This window comes from Macaca nemestrina, chromosome 1 (assembly GCF_043159975.1).
Source record: "Macaca nemestrina isolate mMacNem1 chromosome 1, mMacNem.hap1, whole genome shotgun sequence".
Taxonomy (NCBI): Eukaryota; Metazoa; Chordata; class Mammalia; order Primates; family Cercopithecidae; genus Macaca; species Macaca nemestrina.
In genome coordinates, this window is record NC_092125.1 from 50,339,146 (window position 1) to 50,366,547 (window position 27,402).

The window sequence follows — 27,402 nt, forward strand, 5'->3', positions numbered from 1 at the left end:
TAACAAGGTCGCCATTTTATACTCCCATGAGGAAAAATGAGCATGAAGAAGGGAGATGATTTATCAAGATCACAGAACTAGTCTCATTGATGGATTTCACACTCAGTCCTTAGAATATAAATCCTGCATTCCAAAGAAGGTAGATTTTTTATTTAGCCCTCTGGTGGTATTCTATTATTTCTAAATATTTACTCATTCGATAAACTTTTATTGAGTAACTATTATATACCAGACATGGGTAGCCATACAGCCATTGTGTGTAGTCCCATAAAGCAGAAGTTGTTATTGTGATTTTAGTGCAATATGATTCTCCCTGGACCTCACCAGCTGATGGGGGCTGTATCAGTCAAGATTCTCCAGAAGAACAGAATTAATAGAATATGTATAAATATATCCAAAGAGATTTATTATGAGGAATTGGATTACCGGATTATGGAGGCTGAGAAGTTCCACCATTTGTTACCTGCAAGCTAGAGACCCAGGAAAGCTGGTGGTCTAGCTCCAGTTCAAGCCCAAATTCCTAAGAACCAGGAACACCAATGCCCAAAGGCAGGAGGAGGTTGATATCCCAGAACATGCAGAAAAAGCCGATATTTGCCCTTTCTGTGGCTATTTTTCTACACAGGCCCTCAAAAGATTGGAGGATGCCTGCCTATATTGGTATGGGTAGATTTTTCACTCAGCACGTCAATTCATATGCTAATCTCTTCTGAAAACACCCTCATAGACACACCCAGAAATAATGTTTTACCAGGTGTCTGGGTATTCCTTAGCCCAGTCAAACTGACAAATAAAATTAACCATCACAGGAACAAAGTCATACAAACAATATTAGCTCAAATTCTCATGCTCTTGTTAACACTTACATCATAGATTCCGAAATAATTGCCAAGGCCTCTTTTTCAAAATATTTTTGAGAGTTCCGAAGTTATATGCAAAGAGAAACTCTGAGATGCTCCTTTACTCTTTCTTATGGGGCAGCAGAATCTGCATCTGGGCTCTTCAAATGTCAAAGCTGTAGAGTGGTCTCTGGTAAAATGAGCCAATACTTCTCACCCCTTTTGTGTAAGAAATCCCAAGGTAATGTTGCTTTTCTATCAAGATTTTAAAATACTTTCAGTTAAAAAAAAAAAAAAAAAGGTAGTTAAGTCTTTGTTTACTTTTTCTTCTAGTCCCAGACACAAGCAATTAGCCTTGAATGAACTCATATGCCAGCCACCACTCTAAATTCAGGACCACTGCTTTCCACAACAACCAAGGCTTTGTTGGGAAGTACAGCCCATCATGACTGGCTTTGTCTCTGCTTATTAGGACCAACTAGGGGATTTCAGAGTTCCCCACTCAATGAAACCCCTGGTGATTCATTCACGATTCACCCCCATCAGTTCTCCACACATGTTTACATAGTCTAAATCCCAGTTTAGGTTGTGTTGTAGACCAACTACATTAGTTATTCTGCTTGAGGTGGTTAAATTAGGGGTCAGCTTGATTAATGAATGCTCACATAGCTGCTAAAGCATTGTTTATGGGTTGTCTATGAGGTTGTTTCCAGAAGAGATTGGTATGCATATCAGTGGACTAAGTGATGAAGATTCACCCTCAATGTGGGTGGACACCAACCAATCAGCTGAGGTCCCAGATGGAACAAAAAGGCAAAGGAAAGGCAAATTTGTTCTGTCTCTCTCACTCTTCTGGAGCTGGAATATCCTTCTTTTCCTGCCTTTGTACATCAGAACTCCAGGTTCTCCAGGTTTTGGATGCTGTAACTTGTACCAGCATTCCCCTGGGTTATCAGGTCTTCAGCCCCAGACTGAGAATTACACTATTAACTTCCCTAGTTCTGAAGCCTTCACACTTGGACCGAGCCATACTACTGGTTTCTCTGATTCTCTAGCTTGTAGACAGTTTTTTGTGAGATGTCTCAGCCTCTATAAATAAAAAAGCAAATTTTCCTATTAAATCCCCTCATCTATCTGTCTGTCATCTGTCTATGTATTCATCTATCTATCCATCCACCCATTTATCCTATTGGTTTTATCTGTCTGGAGAACCCTGACTAATACACTGCTATAAAGCTCATCATTTGCCTGAAGAATACTCTAACAGGGCATAATCCCTTCTGAATTAGAAGTTTTTTTCTTATATTCACCTTATTAAGTATATCACCTTAAGAAACTTTTCTAACATCACAGAAAATTAATTATATTGTAGAAATAAACATGCATATGTAATTCTCTAATGAAAACTTTGTGATTATAAATAAACCAATTCATAAATGTTTACTCAATTTTCAATATTCCTAAATTTTAACCAATCATGTCTTCCTTACAACTCAAATTTAAATTTAGCATATTCAAATAATGTATCAAAATTGATAACTGAATTAAAAGTACAGCAAAAGTGACAGAACCACATGTATGTGCCTTAAAAATAGCAAAACAGTTCATTTTTGAAACAAAATGAATGTTCTATTTTGTTTGGTTTATATGTTTTCTCTGGCTGTTATGAGAAATCCACAGAGGTAAAGCACCTCATTTGTTAGAAATCTCAGTAAATAGCAGTATTTACACAGTTCTTCATATAAGCTTTTAAAAAGCAAATCACATAGCCAGACTATCCATCTAAATTTCATGATACATATAATTCACAATTGTTACTACCCTTGGTTTAGAAGATTGCTAAATTATTTTCTTGATCTTGTTTTTAAGCATGAAGAATCAATCTACACTTGGTCAAGTATTTTTATATTAAACATATATATAACACCAGAATATTTATAATTTTGTAGTATTGGCTGCTCTTGGTCTCAATTTGTCTTACAGTAGAAATCGTTACTTCCCTGTGTTTGTTAAAAAATAACTTACAAGATCATATTTTGAAAATACATAACAATATCTCCCAAATTATGCAAATCATTTTCATTTTTAATAATATATTTAAATGAAGATACAAATTAAGTCAGATTCTCCTGGAATTTAAATTCATAAGTTATTTCACTAGAAAAGTTGCATCAATAAGCACAAAACATTTAATAAAGGACCAATAGCCTGTCAAGACTCTTAGGAAAGCAAAGTAACATGAAATAAACTTAGAATACTAAAACAATCTAGCTTGCGGAAAAAATACATATTGTTTTGATGGGTATTATTTTTGATAAATATCTTATAGATGACAAAGTTTATTTCATTTGAATATAAACATATAATAATATTTTGGATGTTATTAATTTACTCATGGATTTGATCAATATTTCCTGAGTCCCTGAGAAAGGCATCATGCTAGGATCTCAGAGAGATTAAGTTCAATAAAAAAAGACAAAAATCCCACTTGCTTTCTGGTAAGGGAATTAATAAGAAACAAAATAAGTAAAATAATTGTCAGATGGTGAAAAAGTGCTGTGGGAAAAACAAAGCGGGGAGGGATGATGGAGAATGTTGGAGTAGTTATAATTTAAGTAGAATGATCAGGATGGACTCATTGAAAAGGTGACATTTGTACAACAGCCTGAAGAGGAGAGAGCCAGTCTTGGAACTACCTGGAAGAAGAGAAATTCAAGATGAGGGAAGAGCAATTGCAATAGCCCCAAAGCAAGAGCGTGCTTGGCAAAAGGTCAGTATAGATACGGTGAAGAATGGGGGAGAAAACCAAGAAGAAAGTCATATGGGGATGTGTGTGGTGGAGGACAAGGTGTGGATTTCTCGGGCATTTTAGGTCATTGTAAGAACTTTGACTTGAGGTCTGAGTTAGAGAGAAAGAGACACTGAGAAGGATAGGAAGGTTTTAAATAAAGAAGTGACGTGAACTGGTTTATATTTTTAAAAAATCATTCTGACCACTTCATTGCAAATAGAATGCAGGAAGAAAAAGCAGAAGTGCTGAGACCAGTGAGGAGTCTATGAAAATAGAATGCAAGAGAACGGTGAGAATGGAATGGATCAGAGCCACAGCCATGGAATGTGAGAAAGGTGACAATGTATTTTAAAGGCAGAACCAAGAAAATTATCATGCATATTGAGGCCGGGCGCGGTGGCTCAAGCCTGTAATCCCAGTACTTTGGGAGGCCGAGACGGGTGGATCACTAGGTCAGAAGATCGAGACCATCCTGGCTAACACGGTGAAACCCCGTCTCTACTAAAAAATACAAAAAACTAGCCGGGCGAGGTGGCGGGCGCCTGTAGTCCCAGCTACTCAGGAGGCTGAGGCAGGAGAATGGCCCGAACCCGGGAGGCGGAGCTTGCAGTGAGCTGAGATCCGGCCACTGCACTCCAGCCTGGGCGACAGAGCGAGACTCCGTCTCAAAAAAAAAAAAAAAAAAAAAAAAAAAAAAAAAAAAAAAAAAAAAAAAATTATCATGCGTATTGAATCAGACAGTAGGAGAAAAAGAGAAGGCAGAAATAATGAGATAATTTTCAACCAGAGCAACTGAAAGTATAAAGACAGAAGGGGAAGGAGGTCTCTGGATGCAGGTTGATGAGTTCCTGAGGGCAGTGGAAAATCAGAAAATAGACAAGTGAAGATGAAGAGTAGACAGCCTGGACTAGAAATTATGTGTATGTAACAGTTTTTGATAAGTTGATTGATTGATTGATTGGCAGAATGATAGACAGGCAGATACACACAGACCGGTTTTTAAGGTCATGTTACTCGGTAAGATTACTAAGGCAGGAAGCTTAAGTAGCAAATCAAACAAAAACAAGGACTGAGTAATAGGCGAAGGCAAGTTAACACGAGTAAATAGCAAAGAAAACTAAGATAAAGTTACAACACGTGTACACAAAAAATTGCCCAAACAAGAAAACGTTCTGTCCCTCCTAACCTCAGAGGGCTGAAACATCTTCACAATGTTGCCATAAGTTACCCAAAGATAAAGGGAAGGCACCCGGCTAGAACTGGGCACCATTGTCTCACCATGTAAGAATCACGAATCTATAGGCTCTAGTCATCTCAGTGGACAAACTCTTCTAGCTCATTCCAGGAAAAGGTGTCAGTTGGCACTGAAGATCAATAACTCAAATGTGTGATCAGGAGATAGAACTAGTTCATTCACCAAAACATTCATAATACATTCAACGAATAATGACTGAGAGCCAGTTATGTGAGTCACTGTCCCAGGTGCTGAATTCAGAGTTCTTATTAAACTCAGAGCCTATTGCTCAGACTACAAATGCAAAAGTATCCATAAGTAGTGCGGGTGAGGTGGCTCATGCCTGTAATCCCAGCACTTTGGGAGGCCGGTGTGGGCAGATCACAAGATCAGGAGTTCAAGACCAGCCTGACAGACATGGTGAAACCCCATCTCTACTAAAAATGCAAAAATTAGCCGGGAGCAGTGGCATGCACCTGTAATCCCATCTACTCAGGAGACTGAGGCAGGAGAATCGCTTGAATCCGGGAGGTGGAGGTTACAGTGAGCAGAGATTGCACCACTGCACTCCACCCTGGGCGACAGAGCAAGACTGCATCTCTCTCTCTCTCTCTCTCTCTCTCTCTCTCTCTCTCTCTCTCTAAATATATATATATATATATATATATATATCCATAAGTATACACTGTAATTATATAGGACCCTTTACAAGAATAGCAAAATGTTTTTGGTTACTTAGTATATGCCAAACACTATTTAGACAGACTGCATTTTACAAAGATGACCACAAAAATGTCTTCCACCCATAGGTCCTCCTGCAATGTGACCTTGCCCATTCTTAAATGAAGTCTAGTTCCCCTTTCCTTGGTATCTAGGCTGGATGTAGTGAACAGTTCGTAACTAAACAAAATAGGGAAAGTGACTTCCTGTGAAATGTGAGGCTAGGTCAGAAAAGCCACACATCTTCCACCTCATTGTTTGGAATGCTTGCTTTCCACATACCCTCTCTGAAGACACTCCCTCTTGGAGCCCAGTCACCATGCTGCAAGAAGCACACACCAAGTAGAGAGGATACTTTACAATCCCCAGTGGACGCCACAGAAGAGCTTGTTCTTCAAGTCATTACAACTATGTGTGTACATAAGAAACTCTGCACATGATTGCACCACCAGCATTTGATGCATCCCTGGCTATTTGAGCCTTCTGAGGTACCAGACATCCCCAGTTCCTAAACCACAGAATCTATGAGCATAATACAATAGTTTTCATTTTATTCCACTAAATTTTAGAAGTGGTTTATTAAGCAGCAATAAATGACTGGATAAAGTTTGTTAACAGTTTTTATCATATAATTTCATTTAATCTTCTAAAGAAACCTATTAGCCAGTTACTATTCTCTGCATTTTACAAAGGGAAACCAGCCTGAAAAAAAAAAGATTAATACAGCTAATAAATCATAGAGCCACCATTCAAACACAATTATAGGATTAGAAATTATAAAGACAGCATTATCATACATTCTTTGGGTAAGAAAATTCTGCTAGGCACTGAATAAACATGAAAAGAATATATAAAATAACCCATACTTTGAGATTTCTATAAACAATGTAAGAAGTCAAAACACATATATTTGACAACTCTCATCTCAAAGTCTTTAATTCAACAACTGGGCAAATGGTGCATTTATTCATTAGTCAAACTTTCAATAATTGGCCACTGAGTGCCTAACATTGTGTTAATCAGAGAACCAGCCAAAAGTATAGGCAGAGAGGACAAAATATAGTGTCATGAAATAGAGGGAACTTTCACAAATCACTCATTTGTCCTCTATTCTGGAAGTAAGGTACCTGAAATACTTTGTTAATAAAAGAAATAGATTTGTATTTGCTAAAGGTTTGTGGAAATGATTCATCAAAGTGATACATAACTCATGCACAGAAAACTGGATTTTAAAAGAGGACATAAACTATGGAATAACCAAAATACGTATGTATGTTCCCGGACGAGAGAGGAAATAGAGATACAGAGAGGAGAGTATGCATGGGACTGTTTCTGCAGTGAATAAATGTGTGGCAGTTAGTGTTGTCCGTGTTTAGAGCAATGGTTTATATGCATAGATTTAAGATTCTACTATCTATATTTTTAAATTTCTTTCTACAAAATCTACATACATTATGAAGGAGAAATAATTTTTCTCACATTCCTGGGAAGAACAAGCATCACTTTTGAAGACACAGAAAATGTTCATATCTCTTCTAGATTTTCAGTGTTAAATAGCTCACTTTTTAAGTCTGAGAAAACCTGGAAAAGTCCATGAAAATGGCAGAGTTGGAGCTGCAGTGCGCAGATTGTATGTTGCCTCTCAGTTTGTCCAGTGAACATCATGGGAGACTTTGTGTTTGGTCAGAATGCAGTATCATTACCTGTCTTTAATCTCAACTCATTTAAGACCTCAATTAGTGGAGATAGAAAGTGTGGGCATGTATGAGTGTGTGTATGTGTTATTTTAGCATATTGATATATAGCAGAAATGAGATCTTAGTCAATTCCATTTTCTAGCTTTACAATGGAAATTTAAATACTGTTTGTTACAATGTTGCCATTGAAAATATTATTCCAATTTTATACAATACAAATGTGTTATCTGAAACATTTTTCCTTCAAAGAAACTAAACTACTCACAAAAGTATTCATTAACTCACATAACTCCAAGATACTGTATCTTTTTTTAGCTGAGCATTTGGTTCTTGAAAAGTAAGTCTTGTTGGCTCAGATGTTAGCATTGCAGCATTATTTGGAAATAAGCAGAAGGTTTGTAAACAGGGGTTTCAAAAAACTTAAACTTCTAGCTGATGAGGGAGTGCCAACCAGCATATGGAAGGATCAGTGTTGAGTCTAGTTTTATTTGATTCGGTTTATAGATGCAGCGAATGAGGAGGTGGAGAGTTATGCAAGTACAAGTTAATGTTAATATGCAAAATGGTTAAAATAATGTTTATCTCTCTAACCTTCATGTTTGTTAAAATTAGTTTATTTTACTCCACACCCCAAGGAATAGGAAGAATAGTAACCATTTAATGATAATATTCACATTCGTGATATTAGCAATTTAATTATGATTTTATACTCACTGTTATTGATTAAATGTGATTGATAACAATATTAGCCAGAAAATGTTCACTTTGGGACCATTATTTAAAGTACATTCTGTGTTCTGTGTGGCTTTTTTTTTTATTCTGCTCTGTCAGTATGAAATGCCTGACATTCATTCATGAAACATTTCTTAGATTCCCATTATGTACCAGGTTCTCAGAGGCAAAAGCAAACAAGACACAGTTCTTTCCTCAAAGGATGTACAATTAAATAAAAAATATGGCAGGTTAGAAAATAAATAGGTCCACTGAAAAGGCATAGATGCTGATATAAAACTAGGTAAGGAAACAATGGGGCACAAACTATAGAGCAAGTAATAGGTTTTCCCTGGGCAGGTGTCAGGAAGTGCTTTACTAAGGAAGGAATTTTTGAATGGCCTCTGAACAGGAATGTGAGACAGGGAGCAATTCTAGGAAAGGCATGGAGTCACAAAATAACTCAGCGAGCTTCCTTTGAGGAAAATGATCTACTGCTTTGTGTGGGTGCATGTGTGTGTATGCTATATGATATATAGATAACATTACATATAGCATATATTACAGATAATACTATGTTTTATACATGACATACATGTTATACATAATATATGTAAAATGTATTTGTAAAATCAATGTACACAATTAATGGATTTATGTATATACATACATATACACACATGTCAATAGATACATATATGGATTTTGTGTTGTTTAGAGCAAAGTAGTCATTTTCATCAGCCTCGGGAATGCTATGATCACACATCCCTTCTTCGGCCCTCCATTTCTGACTTTCTCCTCAGTTTTGTCATCTAAAATGCTTACCTAGTGTGTTCTCACATTTGACAGCCAAATAGTACCCAGACCCAGAAAACATTTGAAATTTAAAATGTTAATCCTGTTTTTACGTCATTTACATGAAAATCTAAAAATATCCTTTAAAAGAACGTTATCCTATCATTGTCTTAGAATAACAGTAAATACAGTAACTTTACATACTCTGGTGCCACCTTGTGGTTTCTTTTCATATGACACTGTCCTGGTAAATATTTTTTTTAATTTGCTGCAGAAAACTTTAAAAATACTATATCCAGAATCTACAAGGAACTTTAAAAAATTTACAAGAAAAAAACAAATAACCCCATCAAAAAGTGGGCAAAGGATATGAACAGACACTTCTTGAAAGAATACATTTATGCAACCATTGAACATATGAAAAAAAGCTCAACATTTGACTGATCATTAGAGAAATGCAAATCAAAACTACAGTGAGATATCATCTCACACCAGTCAGAGTAGTGATTATTAAAAAGTCAAGAAACAATAGATGCTGGTGAGACTGTGGAGAAGTAGAAACACTTTTACACTGTTGGTGGGAATGTAAATTAATTCAACCATTGTGGAAGACAGTGTGGCAATTCCTCAAGAATCTAGAACCAGAAATAACATTTGATCCAGCAAGCCCATTACTGGGTATATGCCCAAAGGATTATAAATAATTCTACTATAAGGACACATGCACACGTATGTTTATTGCAGCACCATTTACAATAGCAAAGACTTGGAACCAACCCAAATGCCCATCAATGATAGACTGGATAAAGAAAATGTGGCACATATACACCATGGAATACTGTGCAGCCATAAAAAGGAATGAGATCATATCCTTTGCAGGGACATGGTTGAAGCTGGAAGCCATCATCCTCAGCAAACTAACACAGTAACAGAAAACAAAACACCGCATGTTCTCACTCATAAGTGGGAACTGAACAATGAGAACACTTGGACACAGGAAGGTGAACAATACACACCAGGGCCTGTTGGGGGTTGGGGGGTGAGGGGAGGAAACCTAGAGAATGGGTCAAGTAGGTGCAGCAAACCACCATGGCACGTATATACCTATGTAACAAACCTGCACATTCTGCACCTGTATCCCAGAACTTAAAGTAAAATGAAATTTTAAAAATACTATACTCCAGCATCTGTTCAACAATTATTTCTTAAGCATTATATTGGGATCATAAATATCATTCGTCACTAGGTTTACAAAACAAATAATAAGTGGACATTTTTAAAGGGCTTAATTTCTAGTATGTGTTTTGAAGACAGGCCTAGGGCTGAGATATAGACACAATGTATTGTTACATTACCCTTTCCAAAACTGAGAACAATGTCTGCATCTTTATTATCTTTGTATCAGATTTTTTTTAAAAGTCTTTTGGTGACCAGCTGAATGATATCATCTGTTTGAAAAAGTTTTAGAAGCAGTTCCTGGAAAAAAGTTATAGAATAAATTATTTTTCTCACTGAATTTTCTAGAGTGCCACAGCAACAATGGTTCAGCACTGCTAGGAGGTAGATCATTTCTCTGCACTCACGACTCAGAAATCCTATGGCACACAAGAGTGGACCACCGACTGCATGTCCCACTTCTCATAGTGCTCTTGAGAACAGTTCCCTCTTTCCGTGAGAGGCCAAATAACAGACTTCTTGGAAACAGGCTGCTTTGGCTCATACTGTGTTTTTACTAAATGACTTCACTGTGGGGGCAACCTTTGCCTTGAACTTGGGAAGATGCATAATAAATGAATAGGAAATGGCCCCATAGAAAGCCACTTAGTAAATATGCAGCTCTGACGGGGTACTGGGTAAACAACTCTGTGAAAGGACAATGAAATTCTTTGGAATAATCCTATGACTCTTTGCAAATTAAGATGATTCATAAAACAGAAAACATTTTTTTTTCTTTTTTTTTTTTTGGCTCTTGGGATCATCTGACATTGATTCAATACAATTTTGTTACAACACAAATATATTAAATAATTATATTTCAGAAGGAATCTAAACAATTTTAATTAGAAAACACTTCTCAAGGACTTTTCACTATCCTGAGGATGTTAAAAAATTATACTGACTGCTTCTTCTGGCAACTGTCAAGAGGCTCAGAATTTAAACAAGCAGTTGATTATTGTGAGATCTGCAGTACAATCTTTTCCAATGTTTAATCAAATTGTGTAATTTACATTTTAGAGTAAAAAAGAGCTTACTGGTGTCATTTAATAATAGTATCAAGAGCAGAACTCATTTAAAACTTTATCACTCCCTACCCCCAATGTTTTTCTCTCTTGCCCAGAGTACTTAGAAACTACTGCATACCTGTTTCTGCCTCTCAAGTAGGGATATACCAGCCTATGCTGTCAACTGAGGAAGACTTTGCCCACTTCAATTGCTTTACTTGGTAGTAGCTACTTACCATTCCTTAGATCAGCATTCCCAGTGATCCATTTTTGACATTTAGAAAGAAATAATTATTCACTGTGAAGCAGTGTCTCATACATTGCAGAATATTTAGCATTCCTGGGTCTTATGTGTCAAATACCAGCAGTATTTGTCAGCCTTTATTAGAAAACAAAACACTTGCATACATTTTCAGATGACACCCTAGAGACTTAGAGCATGAGTATTGACACAGATGTGAGAGAAATACTCATTCATTTATTCAATAAGTCTGTCAAACATCTGTGATTATAAACCAATTAACATATTAGGGGTAACTTACTATCTAGTTGGAGAAACAAACTAAACATGAAATCATGCTTTAACTTATGTAATTGTAAAAATATACACGAAGTGTTAATAAAAAAGAAGAATATTACTGGTAAAATTAGAGAAGGCTATAAAAAGGATGAAAAAAATATTATCTCAGTTTTGAAGGACCTAGAAGAGTATCCCAAGAGAAAAAGAGTAGAAGAACATTTTAGTAATGAGAAATAAAATATGCAAAATCTCAGTTGTATAGAAGAAAATTAGAAATAGTGAGTGTCATTCCAGAGGGACTGAAACAACAAATGGGTTTTGGAAAAGAGTGATTAAGAAATTAAATGGCAGGAAAGCGGAAGAGAGAATGAAACGGAGGGTTGTAAAAGGCAAATTTTGAGCCACCTGTGAAATATGAATGATTTTTGTGTTCCTCTGACTTTCCAATTCTCCTGTGGGATTGTACTCTCACCCCATCAATCATAATGCCTATGACTGTGAGTGTTATCAAACTCTCTTGTCATGCCTGACCCTCCCCCTGAGGTTCACATGACATTTCCACTCTGCGCTCTCCTTCTTTTTAACAGTTCTGCCCCAACCTCAGACTTTAAAGGTCTATAATGAACGCCTTGTCTCTTCATCTGAACTGGGTTTGGGCTCCTCTGTCACTATTTCTATCTTAAAGTCACTGACTTTTTTCTTTCATTCAGATTTCCCTACTGCCAGTTACTGTCTTCTACTTGAACTTTCTTGAACAATATCTCATCTACAAATTTTCCTCACAGATCTCAACTCTTATAACTCAGGAGTCCATTCCTAGGCTACTGTACACCTTCCCTATCTGGTTTCCCAGCCTCTACTTTCTGCTCTCTTCCATCATTCCTGCACACTGCGATTGCACAAATCTCAACATACTCCTTTGGTTGCTTTGGCCTTGTGCTCAAAAACAGGCTTCAATGACAGAGAAAAGAAAAGGGAAAAGAAAAATCTGCTTATCTTGGCATTCAAGGCTCCCACAATCTGACCCTAAATGCTTTAATTCCATTAGTGGCTCTCCTTAACTTTCAATGAAATCAGCTGGTAAAAAATCTTTTGGTATTAGCCGTATATTGAGCACTTTCTATTATCTGACATTGAGGGAAGTGTTTTCTATGACTTTTTTCATTTGACCTTTATTAAACCTTATCAGTGGGTGCTTGTATTTCTCATTTTATAGATGGAAATAAAAAGATTTAGAGATTAGGTAACTTGGCCACCTTTATACAGGTAGTAGATAATAGGGCCAGAATTTGAAATTTAAATTTATTTCTGATTCGTAATGTCATCCTATACTTCTGATTCGCTCTCTCTCTACATTAACTACTCTTTAGTCTCTGAAACCAGTATTATTATATCACTTTAAATGCTTCCATGTTTTTTCTGAACAAAATTCAGCGCATCTTTCAAATCCTACTCAGAAACCACTTTCTCCATAAACACTTTCCTACCAACTTAAGTCAAAGTCACCTCTCCCTCCTGCCAAGCCAGTGGTTTCCAACTTTGGCTGCACATTGGAATCACCTGTGGAGACTTGATGTAATTGGCCTGGAAGCCACCTGGGCATTGAGATTTCTAAATCTCTCAAGGTGATTCCAATGTGCGGCTAAGGTTGAAAAACACCACTCTAGGATCTTAAGCAAATTTTTTGAAAACGCTACAGTTCTTTTGTCAATTAAAATGACAGACTCGCCTAATTGAGGGGCAGATTTGGAGATCAGTTTATTCTGTAAATGAGAACGTTGAATATGATTTGTGATGTATGATTGGTGATCTTCACATATGCTTTGGCAAAATACTTCATTTGAAATCTTTTGGAGACACAGAATTGGTGAAAAAAAAGTTGAATTCTATTTTTAAAAATGGAGAAGGAAAACATCCAATCCCCTTTTTTCCATAACATCCGTGGGGTCTCTCGGGAAACTACATGAAAACTCCATAGCATCTCAGATAAAAATCTGCATATACTTAGCTACAAAAATCCTTTCTGTCTATAAAAGTCTGATATTCTGTGGTATCACGGGTAAATTCAAGATAAATTATCTCTATGCTAGCTGTTTTACTGGAAGATTTCTCTCCCAACAATGCATTATTCAGCTACTAGAGTTTTCTTAGGGAATTATATTCAACTAATAAAAACAGTATTTTCAAATGGCCCAGAAATGGCATCATGTCCCAAACAGTTGGTACTAAGGTTTCAAACTCACAACCACCTCTGAGGACAAAGACAAATCTATCCCTTTTACCAATGAAGACATTGAGGGTTAAGGGGTTAAGCGACCCACCTCAACTTGCGGTGCGATTTAGTGGTGCACTCCCAACTCCTAATCCAGTTGATTCTATTTCTTATAAATATTTCGCGAGCCTCTCCGTTACCTGCCACTAATAAGCAGCACAGAGCTGTCTCTAAGCTACTTGGAACCAAAGTTCAGCCAGAATTTAGTACAACAGACGATTCACAACACATTTCCAGAGATCAGTAGGGGGAAAAATGCACAACACAGTTTTGTATTCAGGTAAAGTGTACTGAAGACATTTTTTAATGGCAAACATAAAATAAAATTCTTTGTAACAAAAGAGAAGTGGCATATTGAGCTTGGAATCCATCCATCAAGTAAAGATTAAAGAAGAAGTAAATCAATGAAGACCTGTTACTTCAAAACATACCAAATTTTAACAAAAGAAAGAAAAGTTTAAAAAAATATATGACCTGGGTATCTCAGTTTTCTGAGAAAACTCCAGGTAACCACAACTCATTTTTATTCCCATTTTAGTTTTCTCCTCTTTTCCCAACTGATCATTTTCCTTACTACATGAGGATCAGTTTGGAGGTCTGCCATATTAAACTGTCACAAAAATACAGGGGGATACAAGATGCCTGCTAGTGAGAGAAGCTTAGGTGAATAATCCATCAGGAAGTGCCATCACTAAGTTAAGGCAATAATACACACAGGAGGACACCTACCCATCCGCAGGGACTGAATCCTTTCTGTTTAATGTATCTTATTACTTGAGCTGGCAATTTTTAAAATTTGAAAGACATGTAGTGCCCTAGAACTTGAGAGTAATTCTTTCTTTCTTTTTTTAACAGCCAAATAAAAGGAAGCCAGTAGCAACAGAATTGAATAATTTAAGGCTTATGTGAAAGAATTTACCTCAACATAAAACTTCTAGTTCTTCAATGAGAGACACATCTGCTCTCTGTTCTTAAATCTTTGTAAGAAAATAAGGGTGAGGATTAGGAAGTTAGCTGTGTAGGTTTACATTCATACATACTGTAGAATATTTCTTCAGATTTAATACTTAGCTAATCATTTTACCTTAATGATGTGTTTAGAAAACACTACTTTCCTTTATTTTAAACAGGTACTTTATTAATTATAATTGATATCAAGCTTAATTGAGAAAAGCTATTAGGCTGGTCAGCATTTATGTAATTTGGGGGAAAATATATGTAAGTACAGTTTTGACATAATACATTGAATGTCTAACTGCCCTTGGCTTTCTTCTGAGAGAATTAGCCCCAGGAATTTCTAAGGCATCAGTTGTCAATCTTGGCCACAACTGTCTGATGCAGGAATGGATGTTGGATCCTAAGGCAGCCATCCACAGGGGACTGTCACAGGATTCTGTTCATAAGAAATGCCCTTAGACTGGATGGTGACAATTCAACTAAAACAAATACCCTCTCTCAGGGAGTTGGAATATGAAACATATAAAGACAGTCAGCTAGCAGCAGCAGAAGGAAAAGCAGTTAAAACAGAGACAAAGGCATTAACTAGCAGAGCTCAAGAAAAGAGAATGATGGACTCATCCTCCTGGAGGCAACACAAGATAACCAGGTTATTACCAGAGTAATGCTGAATGCTGAACCAAGTTCCACTTCTCACAAGGTGTGACTACAGAATTACAATTACATTCTCAGTGTAGGGCCTATGTAGCTTTTCAGTCTATTTCTTGTTCTTCCTTCATCAAAACCCTCACTGCACACTGTAACCAAACCTATCTCTGTTCCTTGCAGCCTTAAAAAAGCATAAGGTCATGTGCATTAAACATCTTTAATTGGAAATGATCAACAGGGTTAAGTATTACTGGATTTCAGTGCTAATTCCTCTATTTAGTAATGACATTAATATTTTCCAACTTATCCTTTCTACTACCAGGTAGTAAATCAGCAACACTAAATAGTCCTATTTGGTATTATAAATTTTCGAGAGGAAGTACTAACATCGTGTTAAAAAGCATAGGCTTTATAATTCAAATCATAACTTCACTACCTGATAGCTCTGTGATCTTGGATATGTTTCTAAACCTCTCTGGATCTGTTTCCTCATCTGTAGAACAGAGATACTAATTTTATCTACCTCATAGAGTTTTTGTGACTAGAGTTTTTGTGGAAGATTAAATGAATTAGCATATGTAAAGCATTTAGGACTTCAGCAGATAATAAGCACTGTGTAAGAACTACTTATTATTTTACTCTTATTTAAATGGGAACCTAATTGGAACTTCAGAAGATTATTCTCATTTTTAAAATGAATCATCTACTTAAAAGAGGATGATTCAGCTTTATGGATGGTGGTGTTCTTCACCACCAATGTGTTTTCATTGTTATTAGTCCACTGCAATATAAAAATGAAAATGAAGGCAACTCTCAAAAGACACCAATTAGGCACATCAGTTGATTACAATTAATTTTGGATACAAGATTTGGCAAGGAAAATATGCTTGGCCAAAACATTCTAAATTCTTCTGTTATATAGACAAGCACCTTAAGCTATTCATAAAAATTCCAGGCCCCGGGATATTCGCTGGAGCTATTCATCAAATAGTTTAACAGCTGATAAAGAGTTGACCGAAACAGAAATGATTGAATTTCTCTCTAAGGAGCCAGAGTGAGTCTCTGGCAAAAACAGGAAGCTATTATGTCATGTCCAATTTATTTAGTCTAGTGATTCAAAGAACACTGCTTCATCCATTATCATCATTTCCCCTTCTAAGGTTCTTTTATTCATTAGGAAATGTCCTTAGCCACCCTAAAGATTTCATGTTCATTATCTACATTAGATTGGATAAACTGGACATGGCCTAGCAGAGTGAAAACACAATATTAGCAAACAGATGCTGGACTTTAGTGCCTTAAAGTGGCTTTAAGGGATGCTCTCAATGGCCCGCGCCCTCCCCGCCTGAGGATTCCAGCAGTGAGCTCTGCCACCCCCACCCTCCTCTTTGCACTCAGGGGTGGATGGTTTTTATAAGCAAGAGGATTAATAGGCCCAGGAACAGATGCTCTTTTACAGTAAGTACTATTGCAATATCCAATTGTGCTTTACATGTGGTTGATAGCAATCACTCCCCAAAGAGACATTTCTTAAATACCTCTCTATTTTAAGATCCACATTTTGGTAATTTTATTAAGTTAGAAATTAAACACTTGCTGGCTCAAGTGCATCACTGACTGTGAACAAACTGTGCTTAGAGACCCTTTGAAAGTATATATTCTCTGGATTGTTCAACACAACATTTCCCCAACTAAATAGAGAGTAAAATTGGTGAATACCTGGGACATTTCTATCTTGTCTAGCCACAGAGGTGACAAATCCAAAGCACAGTCAAAAAAAAAAAAAATTAAGGCATCTGTAAAATATTTGCACTCCATTGTCACATCTTAGGCCCTCAACACTGTTTGTGGAACTCATCAGTAAATTTTTCATGATAAAAATATGGTAGATTTTTCTCTGCCCTCTTCTAGCAGAGAATAACTATATTCTCAGGATTTTCTCTATGTATTTGTTGTAGTGGGGGGTATTAATTCTAGAAATCACATAAATCTCAGTTTTGTCCTGATTTTATTCCAAATGAACATGTGTCCATGGTGAGTGATGGGAAGACAGTAATTAAATTGATTATTTATGTTTAGTTCATTCATTGTTAATATTGGCATGGCCATTCATTGGTAGTCATTTTAGTAAAATCAAACCAAGAAGAAAATTCAAAGAAAAGTATAAGATGATTGAAATTATACAAAAGGTCTTGATTTTATTCTTTCTTTCATGTGCTTTGACTTTACTGCAAGTTATTTCTGTATCTCTTTTTCTTTCCCTAAGCAATTTCTCATCCTAGTGATCCCTGTATAAAATTATTCTGATCTGTGTTTCCTTACAAGAAAAATGTTCAACATATTCAGGATCTTTTTCAGTAAAACTCTTGATCATCTCTAAATGTCAACAATTTTATATATTGATAGTATATGCATGTGTCTAGATATTATAAGCATATATGTACCAAAGTATTTATATCTGTACACACACGTACATAGACACATACACACATCTATAATTGATAGACACTCTACACACTGTATCTATATAATATACAGTTCACAGAGTTATAGCTATATCTTTATCTGTAGCAATATTTATAAATCTTTATGAAGAGATATAAATAATACTTAACATTTTCCAAATCTTGAATTCCTTGGGCAATCCAGTAAAGTGTCCCAAGGAAAGTGAACCTGTATACGAACAAAAACCAATGCTACCTACAGGGATACAATCACATCCAAATCTGTGGATTGCAAATTAAGAACTTTAGCTAAAACTTGCATTGATTAATCAGCAAAAGTATTAAGTTCAGAAAAAGGGTTAGAGAAGTATTATAACATGTCATTCTTTTATATATTATCATAAATAGGATAATATTAAAAATAATATTCCCATGATTTTTTATTAAGTCAGACCAGAGAACTGTAAGGAAGTACCCTAAGACAATGGTCATCGGTCCAGCCTTTTTGGTTTTTATCTGTTGTGCCTCCGCAACTTTCCCACACACAGCACAATAAGGAGAATTACATCTCTCTTTCTTTCCTCCGTTATTCTCAAAAGGAGGTGGAGAAAAGACCTGCATGTAGGAGGATAGACAGGTGATATTATCAGAGTATCTGGTGGAGATGAAGATTAGGATGAAACTAGAATGTGGGTCACTGAATTGCAAATGACTCACTTGAGTAAGAGAGCATTTCATGGGTCCTGATCAAGCTGTAGTATTTCTCTTTTTTCCCCTCTAATGTCTATATCAATACTTCCTCCCAGGAGGAAAAACTTTCCTTAACTTTGAGGTTGCTAAGATTTATATGATGGAAATTTTAATAATTAAGGTCTAGCCCCATGTACAAAAACAGGGAGAGCTATTTGTTTGTGGCTACATATAACTATCAGCCCACCACTTTTTTTTTATGATAGTCATCATGGCTCTTTGTGACTGGTGTAATTTTAAAACGGAAGCAGAGACCATGACTGAAAAAATGTTAAAACAGTTTATTGGTCACAGGGTACCCTCTGTGTCCTAGGAGTCAGGCAATATAATTTAACTCAGAGAGCATAGCTTTCATAAAATCTTATGAGTCAAAGTAGTACACTGTGTTCTTCAAGATGCTCCCTGTCAGAAGCTCTTCCCATTTCCATAACAAAACAAAAGGAGCGGGGTAGTTTGGCTTATGGCCTCTTTCAACGGTCCAACATTTTTAACATCATCAATATATTCTGCATCATACTCAGAACATCCCAAATTCCCTTTAGAAGTAAGGTGAGTTCTATTCGGAGTATGGGGAATTTAAAAATATTATTGTGGATTATTTGGAAATAAGAAAAAAGTCTTTGCACAAATCCTTTCACCATTATCACGTTGGAAGAAATAAGCCTGACTGCAGATAGAAATGCAGAAGCAATTCGGCAAGTTTAAAATTGCACTGACCACTTAATTACTCAAATTATATTTGACGTAGGATTAGCATTAGGCCTTTCCACTGCCAGGTCTCTATTTCGCTAACTTTTATAATATATCTTACAAATTCTAACAGAGCTCCTGGGTAATATGTAAGTTAGCAAGTAGTCAAAATCATGATTTTTAAATATCCCCAACGTTTTCAACTTCCTTACTTGTGTTTCATAAGCTTTATCTGTTTCTCTTTACGCAGTTAATAAATGGTTACTGAATGCCTAGTATATCCCAAGCACTGTGCGCAGTGTTGAATATATGATAGTAAATGAGATAAATACAGGTTCCTGACTCTGAGTTTGCAATATTTTTGGAGACACCAGCAAGCAATGAGGCAACTCCAGCATGATACATGCTTTAACAGGAAGGAGCAGTTTTCTAAGGAACCGCAGTAGAAAGTCATCCAGGCCGAATTGCAGGAATTACAGAAGTATTTCTAGAGAAAGTGACAACTAAACAGAATCTTTAATGACGAACCATTAGCCAGATGAAGGAGGATTGGTGGGTCTAAGAAAAAGAACAAGATAGAATAATGGGAGTTGGAAACAAATAGCTTTATATTAAAATATCAGCCACCCTGTACAGATCTAAAGGTTAAGGGGAAGGCTCCAGTTGAGGAAGAAGATGAAGAAGAGAGGAGGTAATGGGTAAAAGTAACAGAGCAAATACCATGTGAAGGCATAGCACTGCTGCAGAATAAGTGTTTAAGTTGAGGAAGGACTCTTATTGCACTATAATAGAAGGATAAAGTTAAAAAATAAACATAAATATAGAAACATTTAAAGGTACAGTGGCAAGAATTTGAGAGAATTCCCCTAAAAGGGTTTCAATTTTTTAATATAAACAAACATAGCAATCAATAATAATTTATTATATTTTATGTCCCAATCAGTGTGATTAGAGTTTATCTAATACTCAGAATTTCCTGTGACATTGACACTGATACCTTCCCAGTTTGCAGATGAAAAAAATACCTCAGAGAAGATAGTTTTTCCAACATCGCCCAGTCAGAATGTGACAGAGGCAAAGATAAGAGTCCAGATTCTCCATACCATATGTTCATTTACAGTTCCTCCAATAAAGTAGAAGCCGTTCTCTGCTCTGAGAATGGACCAGGAAACACAGATAAGTATGAAGAGAGTAGAAAAGGATCAAAATAGCCACTAATTTCTCTCATTCTAACGACATTCTAATTACGAGGGCTGCTAGATAGTGCTGAAGATGAGTAGAAATAGATTGTGTCACCAGTCATTTGGAAATGTGAGATTTGCTCAGCAGCTCAATCAAGTATGGACACGGGAAAAGTAGGCGGTCCAACTGACAGATTGGAAAAGCGTTTTCCAGATAGATGATGTCTCAGTCAGCCCAGGCTGCCATAACAAAATACCATAGACTTGGTGGATTAAACAACAGGTATTTATTTCTCATACTTCTGAATGCTGGAAGTCTGCGATCAGCCTGCTAGCACGGTTACTTTTGGGGGAAGGCTCTCTCCTTAGGTTACAGGGAGCCATCCTCTTGCTGTGTCCTCAGATGGCTAAGAGTGAGGAACAGCAAATTCTCTGGTCTTTCTTTTTAACCTCATCATGAGGTCCCCATCCTTATGACCTTATCTAACCCTAAATACCTCCCAAAGACTGCATCTCTGAATACCATCGCCTTGGAGATTAGGGCTTCAACATATGAATTTGGGAGCGGGGTTCAACATTCAGTCCATAGCAGATGGGAAAAAATGAATTATGATTAAATATGTGATTAAAAAAATAAAACGTTCAAGAGCTAGACTGTGAGAATCTAAAATGAAAGAGAAAGGAAGCACAGACCAGCAATGCAAGGGAGAAAGTGACGGCACCCCAAGGAGGTGAGAAAACGTATGGAATAGGAACAACTCAGCTCCAACAGGGGAGAAGAAAGATGCAATGAGATAGCTGACTGTGTAATGTTTCATATCTCCGATGTAGACTTTCAGTGAATATCAAAAAGTAAATAAAGGTCTGTAGGCTTATTTTTACTTAGGCAGGAAAGGACTCGGTTGATTGGGGTATGCTCTGCAAACACACTTGAGGAGAGAGAAAACCTACGAGGCAGAAAGAAGCTGACCACTTCAAAGAAGAATGAATGGCAAGTGAAGTTTCCAGGAGAGAAGAGAAGGTGAACAAAGGAAGTTGAAAGACAGCTCCATGGACGCTCCAATAAAATTGTGCCCTGTGGCTAGTAAAAGGGAAACACAGATAACTAGAAGGAAAAAAAATCAATTCCGACTATATGTAATGTATACTCACTGCATGGAAATAATCTATCTTACTGGATAATGAGGCTTAATAGTTATAATGAATGACTGAAATACATTCTTAAAAAATAAGAGATCAAAAGTCATTGAAGAAAATGTGAGTTATTCAGATATAATTTTAAATAATATATTAACAGCATTTTTTTCCTTAACCCATCATCTTTCAAGATAGAACTCAGAGAGGATCATCTGCTTTCTGCTGCTCTATAATTTATATTCTTCAAAGAAGAGGATTAGCAGGGAAGACATAATATTCGACCATTTTGTCACCAGTAGACATTTTCAATTACCAAAATAAGTTTGCTCAGTAAACTATTTATTTGATTGCGATTAAGAACAGAAAAATTAATTTATGTTGTATTAACTTTCAAGGAGTTTGAAAAAAGAACTGAACACTAAAATCCAGTGGTATCTGGTTATATGGAATCATACCTTCGAACACTTTAGCAGTTCTCAAAACGTGGTCTGCAGACCCCTGGGAGTCCCCCAAGACAATTTTAGGGGGTCAGCAAACTCAGAGGCATTTTAATAAGAAGATTATTTGCTGTTTTCACTGTGTTGAGATTTACACTGAATGTGCAAAACAATGATGAGTTCAACAGCTGGCATTTTAAGATGAATCAACGCAGTGGTACCAACTGTATAGTGGTTTCATATTAGTTTCTTTATGACTTTCCTCACTGCCAATACATCCACTTTCACTTAAGAATGTCCTTGGCCGGGTGTCGTGGCTCAGGCCTGTAATCCCAGCACTTTGGGAGGCCAGGAGTTCGAGACCAGCCTGGCCAATATGACGAAACCTCATCTCTGCCAAAAATAAAAAAATTTGCCAGGCATGGTGGCAGCTGCCTGTAATCCCAGCTACTCGGGAGGCTGAGGTAGGAGAATCACTTGAACCTGGGAGGTGGAGGTTGCAGTGAGCTGAGGTTGCGCCATTGCACTCCAGCCTGGGCAACAAGAGTGAAACTCCACCTCAAAAAAAAAAAAAAAAAATGTCCTTGGTGACACAGCAAAAGCAAAAAGTATTAGTGTTATTAAATCTGGACCCTTGAGTACTTATCTTGTCACCATTCTGTGTAACAAAATGGAAAGTATACATAAGGCCCTGCTGTTGCATACTGAAGTATGATTGTTGTGAGAAAAAAAAATTGTGCAATTAGGTTATGAGCTGAACTAGCTGCTATTTTGTGAAACAATTTTTACTGAAAATAAAAACTTGTAGATAAATGTGGTTATTCAGACTTGGATATTTGGCAGACATTTCCTCAAAAATGAACAAAATGAGCCTGTCACTTAAGGAAAACAACTGACAGTATTTATTGCCAAAAGCACAATTTAAGCTTCAAGTGAACGCTTCCATTAGCTTGACAGCTTTCCAATACTTAAAGGGTTGCCTGATGAATTTTGATAGTGATATTAATGAATGAAATTTTTTGATATTGTATAATGAAATTCATCAACATTTGGAAGATCTGTATAACTCAGCGTAACAATATTCTCTAAGTGTTCAATGCATCATATTACAAAATCAACATTCACATTACACAATAGATCAGTGGATTTTAATGTCATGAGAAGTGTATTGAGATAGTTTCAGATTCTACATTACAATTAACCTTGAAGAAACTATTACAGCAATGTTTGGATGTAGTTCCAAAGAAGACTATTCACAGCTATCTTTAAAAGCTATTAAAATATTCCTCCATTTTAAACTATACACATGTATGCAAGACTGGAGTTTCTTCATTTACTTCGAACACAGCAACATATCAAAAAAGATTGGATGCGGAAGCAGTTACAATAATTCAGCAATTCTCTATTAGACCCAATATTAAGGAGATTTGCAAAAATGTAAAACACTGCCATTCTTCTCGCTAAACTTTTATTTGAAAAATAGAATCATTTCATTAAAAGATATTATTTAAGCTAGTATGTAATGGGATTATTATTGGTTTTTAAATAAATTATATAAAATTTTTTAAACATTTTAATTTCTATTATTGTAAATAAAAATACATACATTTTCTGATATCTTTAGTAGAGTTTCAGAGTATAAAGGGGGCTCTAAAACCAAAAGTTTTGATAATTCCTGATTTTGCTGAGCAAAATTTACCTTTAACTATGATTTTTATTAGATCCATAAATAAATTTATTTAATTTTAAATGTGATTTTACCATTAATGTATAATTTATGACAGTCAAAAAAAACTAGGCCTCACGTTTTGTTGCAAAAGGTTTGAAACCATATCTGATCACAATAAAATTAAAAATCTATGGACCCCTCTCTTTTCCCACCGTTTTGTCAAGACCGCAGAACAAGTCTTGTGGAAGTAGCCCCGAGGGACTTTTGCACCAATATTGTACTGGCAACCCGCCATGTACACCAATTTTTGTTGTCGTGGCCCAAATTGAAAAACATGTTTTTTACTTTTTCCCTCCTCAGAGAGAGTTTTTTTCTTTTTGTCTTCTTGCAGCACAGTTTAGGAGCCTGAGACAATAATCTTTGCACATTTTTCTCCTTCCTCTGGGAATCTTAACCATGTAGAGACCTTAACACAAACCCTGATGATCCCTTCATATTTATCCAGAATAGCCCAAGCAAAGCATATAAATAGGGTATCAACAACACAAATCAGAATTTTGATTCACAGATCAACACTTATATAACTGGCCGAGGTGCTGGCAATAATCCTGAATTCATATAACATATATTTGTTTAATAAAAAAGAGATGGTGTTTGCTAGAAATACTTTAAAAGGTACCTAATCAGATATTTTTACCAAAACAGATGTTTCAGATGACAGAATATAGAAGTATAAATCGGAGGTGGGATGGGTGGGTGGAAAAAGGAGTTCTGAGAGTGAAATAAAATCTAAGTTGTCATAGTCTAAGAAATGGACAAGAGGACTTCCTAGCCCATGATTCATATGTCTGCCCCCTGGATACAGGTAAGTCTTACTGAGATCAAAAAGAATATTCAAGAAGAATGGCTTGAGCCCTTGTTGTGCATCCTATAGCAATTCTACCAGTGTCCTCCAATAAATTCCTGAACATTCTCAAGGGCGGGGTTGAGGGGTTAGGGCTGGAGTGGGGTTGATTTTCTCAGTCAGTCCACTCCACAGCTTGGTTTCCTGCTGCTGTCCAGCTCACCCAGCCACAGTTCCCATTTGGCCCACCATGTCCCTCCATGCTGGATTGCATCTTTCTGTGGCAGAGGCACATTGTCACCTTTCAAGTTCACATTCCTACCTTATCTCTCAAAATAATAGAGTCCTAATTTTGACCTTCATAAATTGCAGTCAGCTGAAAGTCTACGTGTTCCGATTGTCTTTATCTCTAAGTATTGGCCAGTAAGATGTGTGTAAAGTTCTGCATGAATGGAAGTGTTCTGTGGAATTTCCAGAAAGCCTCATTAGGAAAGAAAAAATACATTCTTCTTCCATTTCTCTGTCTTATCCCCTGGAATGCAGCTGAGAAGCTCTGTGGGAGTGACTACATGGGGAGGCACAAGGATGAGAGCTTCACCCTCAGGCTGGCAGAGTGGAGATCTAGAAGGAGCATGGGTTCCTGATGACTGTCTACAGAGTCACCATACCTGCTATGGACCTCTTTTCCCTGGAATTGTTTATGTGAGAAACAATCATGCTTCCCATCATATTTAAGCCACATTCTTTCAAGCTTTCTGCCACACAGAGCTGCATCTTGTCATAAACAATACAACATCTTTTCTTTAATTCCCCAAATTATAAGAAACACAAGCTATTTTAAATAAAAAAAAAATGTTCAGCGGAAACTTGATGGCAACAGACGGGGAAGTATTGAATAGGAAGGAAATACTGCAAATTCAGTAGAGGTCATCACTGTTTCTAGATATTTGTTATCACTTTTCTGCCACAAACATGTTCATCATTGTCTAGATGTGTCCATAAGTCTTTTCCTTCTGACGTACTCTTTAAGAGCTCCTCCTCTCTATTTTGACTTTTCTTTTAAATGCTATCTTCTCATTTACTCATAGTAACTCCAAATACCTCTAACTTCATATTGTCAGTATGTGTCTGTCTTCTTCCCAGCTACTCCATCCAAAGTACATCCTTAGCCTTGCATTTCTCAAGCAAAAATGGTATCAAATCCTACCCCATGCTTTTATTAACAAAAGAACCATCTTCCCCAGAGATAAACTAAGCAATTCCATTAGGAGGAGGAAACAGCCACAATCCTTTTTTTCAGTACATTTTTCTTCACACTCTATTATTACTTAATTAAGAAGCAGCAAAAATACAACTGTGAAAATTTAATGGAATCAGAAATTCCCCCACAGGATTTAGCAGAATTTCCGTGTATCATAAAAAATACCTAGAAAAGCATGAGCCCAGATTCTGCTGATGCTCTTGTGGCTCATGTAAAAGCAGGAACCATCCCTTCCCTTCTAACACAGAAATGCACCTTCAGTAATCTGTTATCCTCTCAAATTCCAGCCAGCTCTTGCTGATGCATGCAGACATTGCCACCCTAAGCCTGCACTTTCTCACTACATCTGTTATACAATGATTCGTCTCTTAAGCTGCCATGGGCTGCAGCTTCTCTCTTAAACACAGCATTATAATGCTTGCATTTGTATTCTTTCACCACTTAGCTTTCAGTTAATGAACATTATCTGAAAACTTTGTTATATAATATGCAATCTTTCCTCCAATCCCAATTACTGCAATTATCCTTCCATTTTTGCCTGAATGATTGAGTAAAAATCCCTGCTCTACAGCCTCCTCACTTGTTCATCTCCATTATTTTTCATCTCCATTGCACCTCTGATAGAATGGAGATGAAATTAGAACATGACACCATCTCAAATTCCTTCACCTCTTAAATCTTAAACTTTAATTTCCTATCACCAACAATTTTCAGCATTCCATCTTTCTCTCATTCTCACAAAGACTACATTTTAAGACTTTTGAAAGAATTCCGGGAAAAGAAGGCTGAGCCAACGTCTCTGACTCTTCTTTTCTCTTCTTAGAAACATTCCAAAAGTAACAAGGGAAAGAAAAGAAAAGACCACTACATCTTCATAACAAAAGCTCATAATCCTGAATGGAAATATATAAAGATGAGTTCTGAAGTACAATGAAAATTGGACTAGGGCATTGACTGCTTGTAGGAGATTTGACCAGAGCCCCAGCACAGTGTCCAGGGCAGGGCTTGCTCTAGTTGCATCACACCTTAAAGATCAAACAGTGGTCTCCTGTTACAATAGCAAGATTCCAGTGGGTGGACAGGCATTGGGAGCCTCCCTGATGCCTTTGTGTCACAAATAAGTGGCCGGGAAGGGGGAACTGAGAGAGGAAATATATAGAGATCTGCCTTTGCTGTGAGAGTGGCAGCATAGAAAACAAAATACAAATAACAAGCAGTCCTGTACCAGCTAGAAAAGAAGAAAAGATCTCAGCACTCCTGTGCGTGCACATTTGGAAAAACACACATGTGGGTGACATAGTGGACTTTGCAGAGTCCCCAGGGGACCTTCCTGCTACCCTAAAATATGGAAGAGTATAAGAAAACACTTGGAGAAATCTGTCTGAATTTTTATACCACAAGCCCGCCTTCCTCTCTGCTACCTCTCGCAACTCTTCTTCAAAACTAACCGGTTGTCCAAAATCAGCAATACTTAGGAAAATAAAGAAAGAAATAGAAGGAGGATGAGGAGAGGAATTCACTAAACAAAAGGCAGATGATCGTTGGTCAAAAAATAAATACAGCAAAATAAGTGATTGCTATTT

General features: G+C 36.7%; 2 long non-coding RNA genes across 2 annotated transcripts in view; one reads left to right on the plus strand and one right to left on the minus strand.

Annotated features, from left to right (window-relative positions):
• On the plus strand, positions 1–25,239 carry LOC105484621 (uncharacterized). Its single transcript, XR_989090.3, has 3 exons — positions 1–139; positions 3,504–3,609; positions 25,102–25,239. It is a non-coding gene; the product is annotated as an uncharacterized lncRNA (long non-coding RNA).
• Positions 1–27,402, minus strand: part of LOC105484626 (uncharacterized) — a 540,758-nt gene that overhangs the window by 198,192 nt on the left and 315,164 nt on the right. The gene's annotated exons all lie outside the window — the stretch shown is intronic.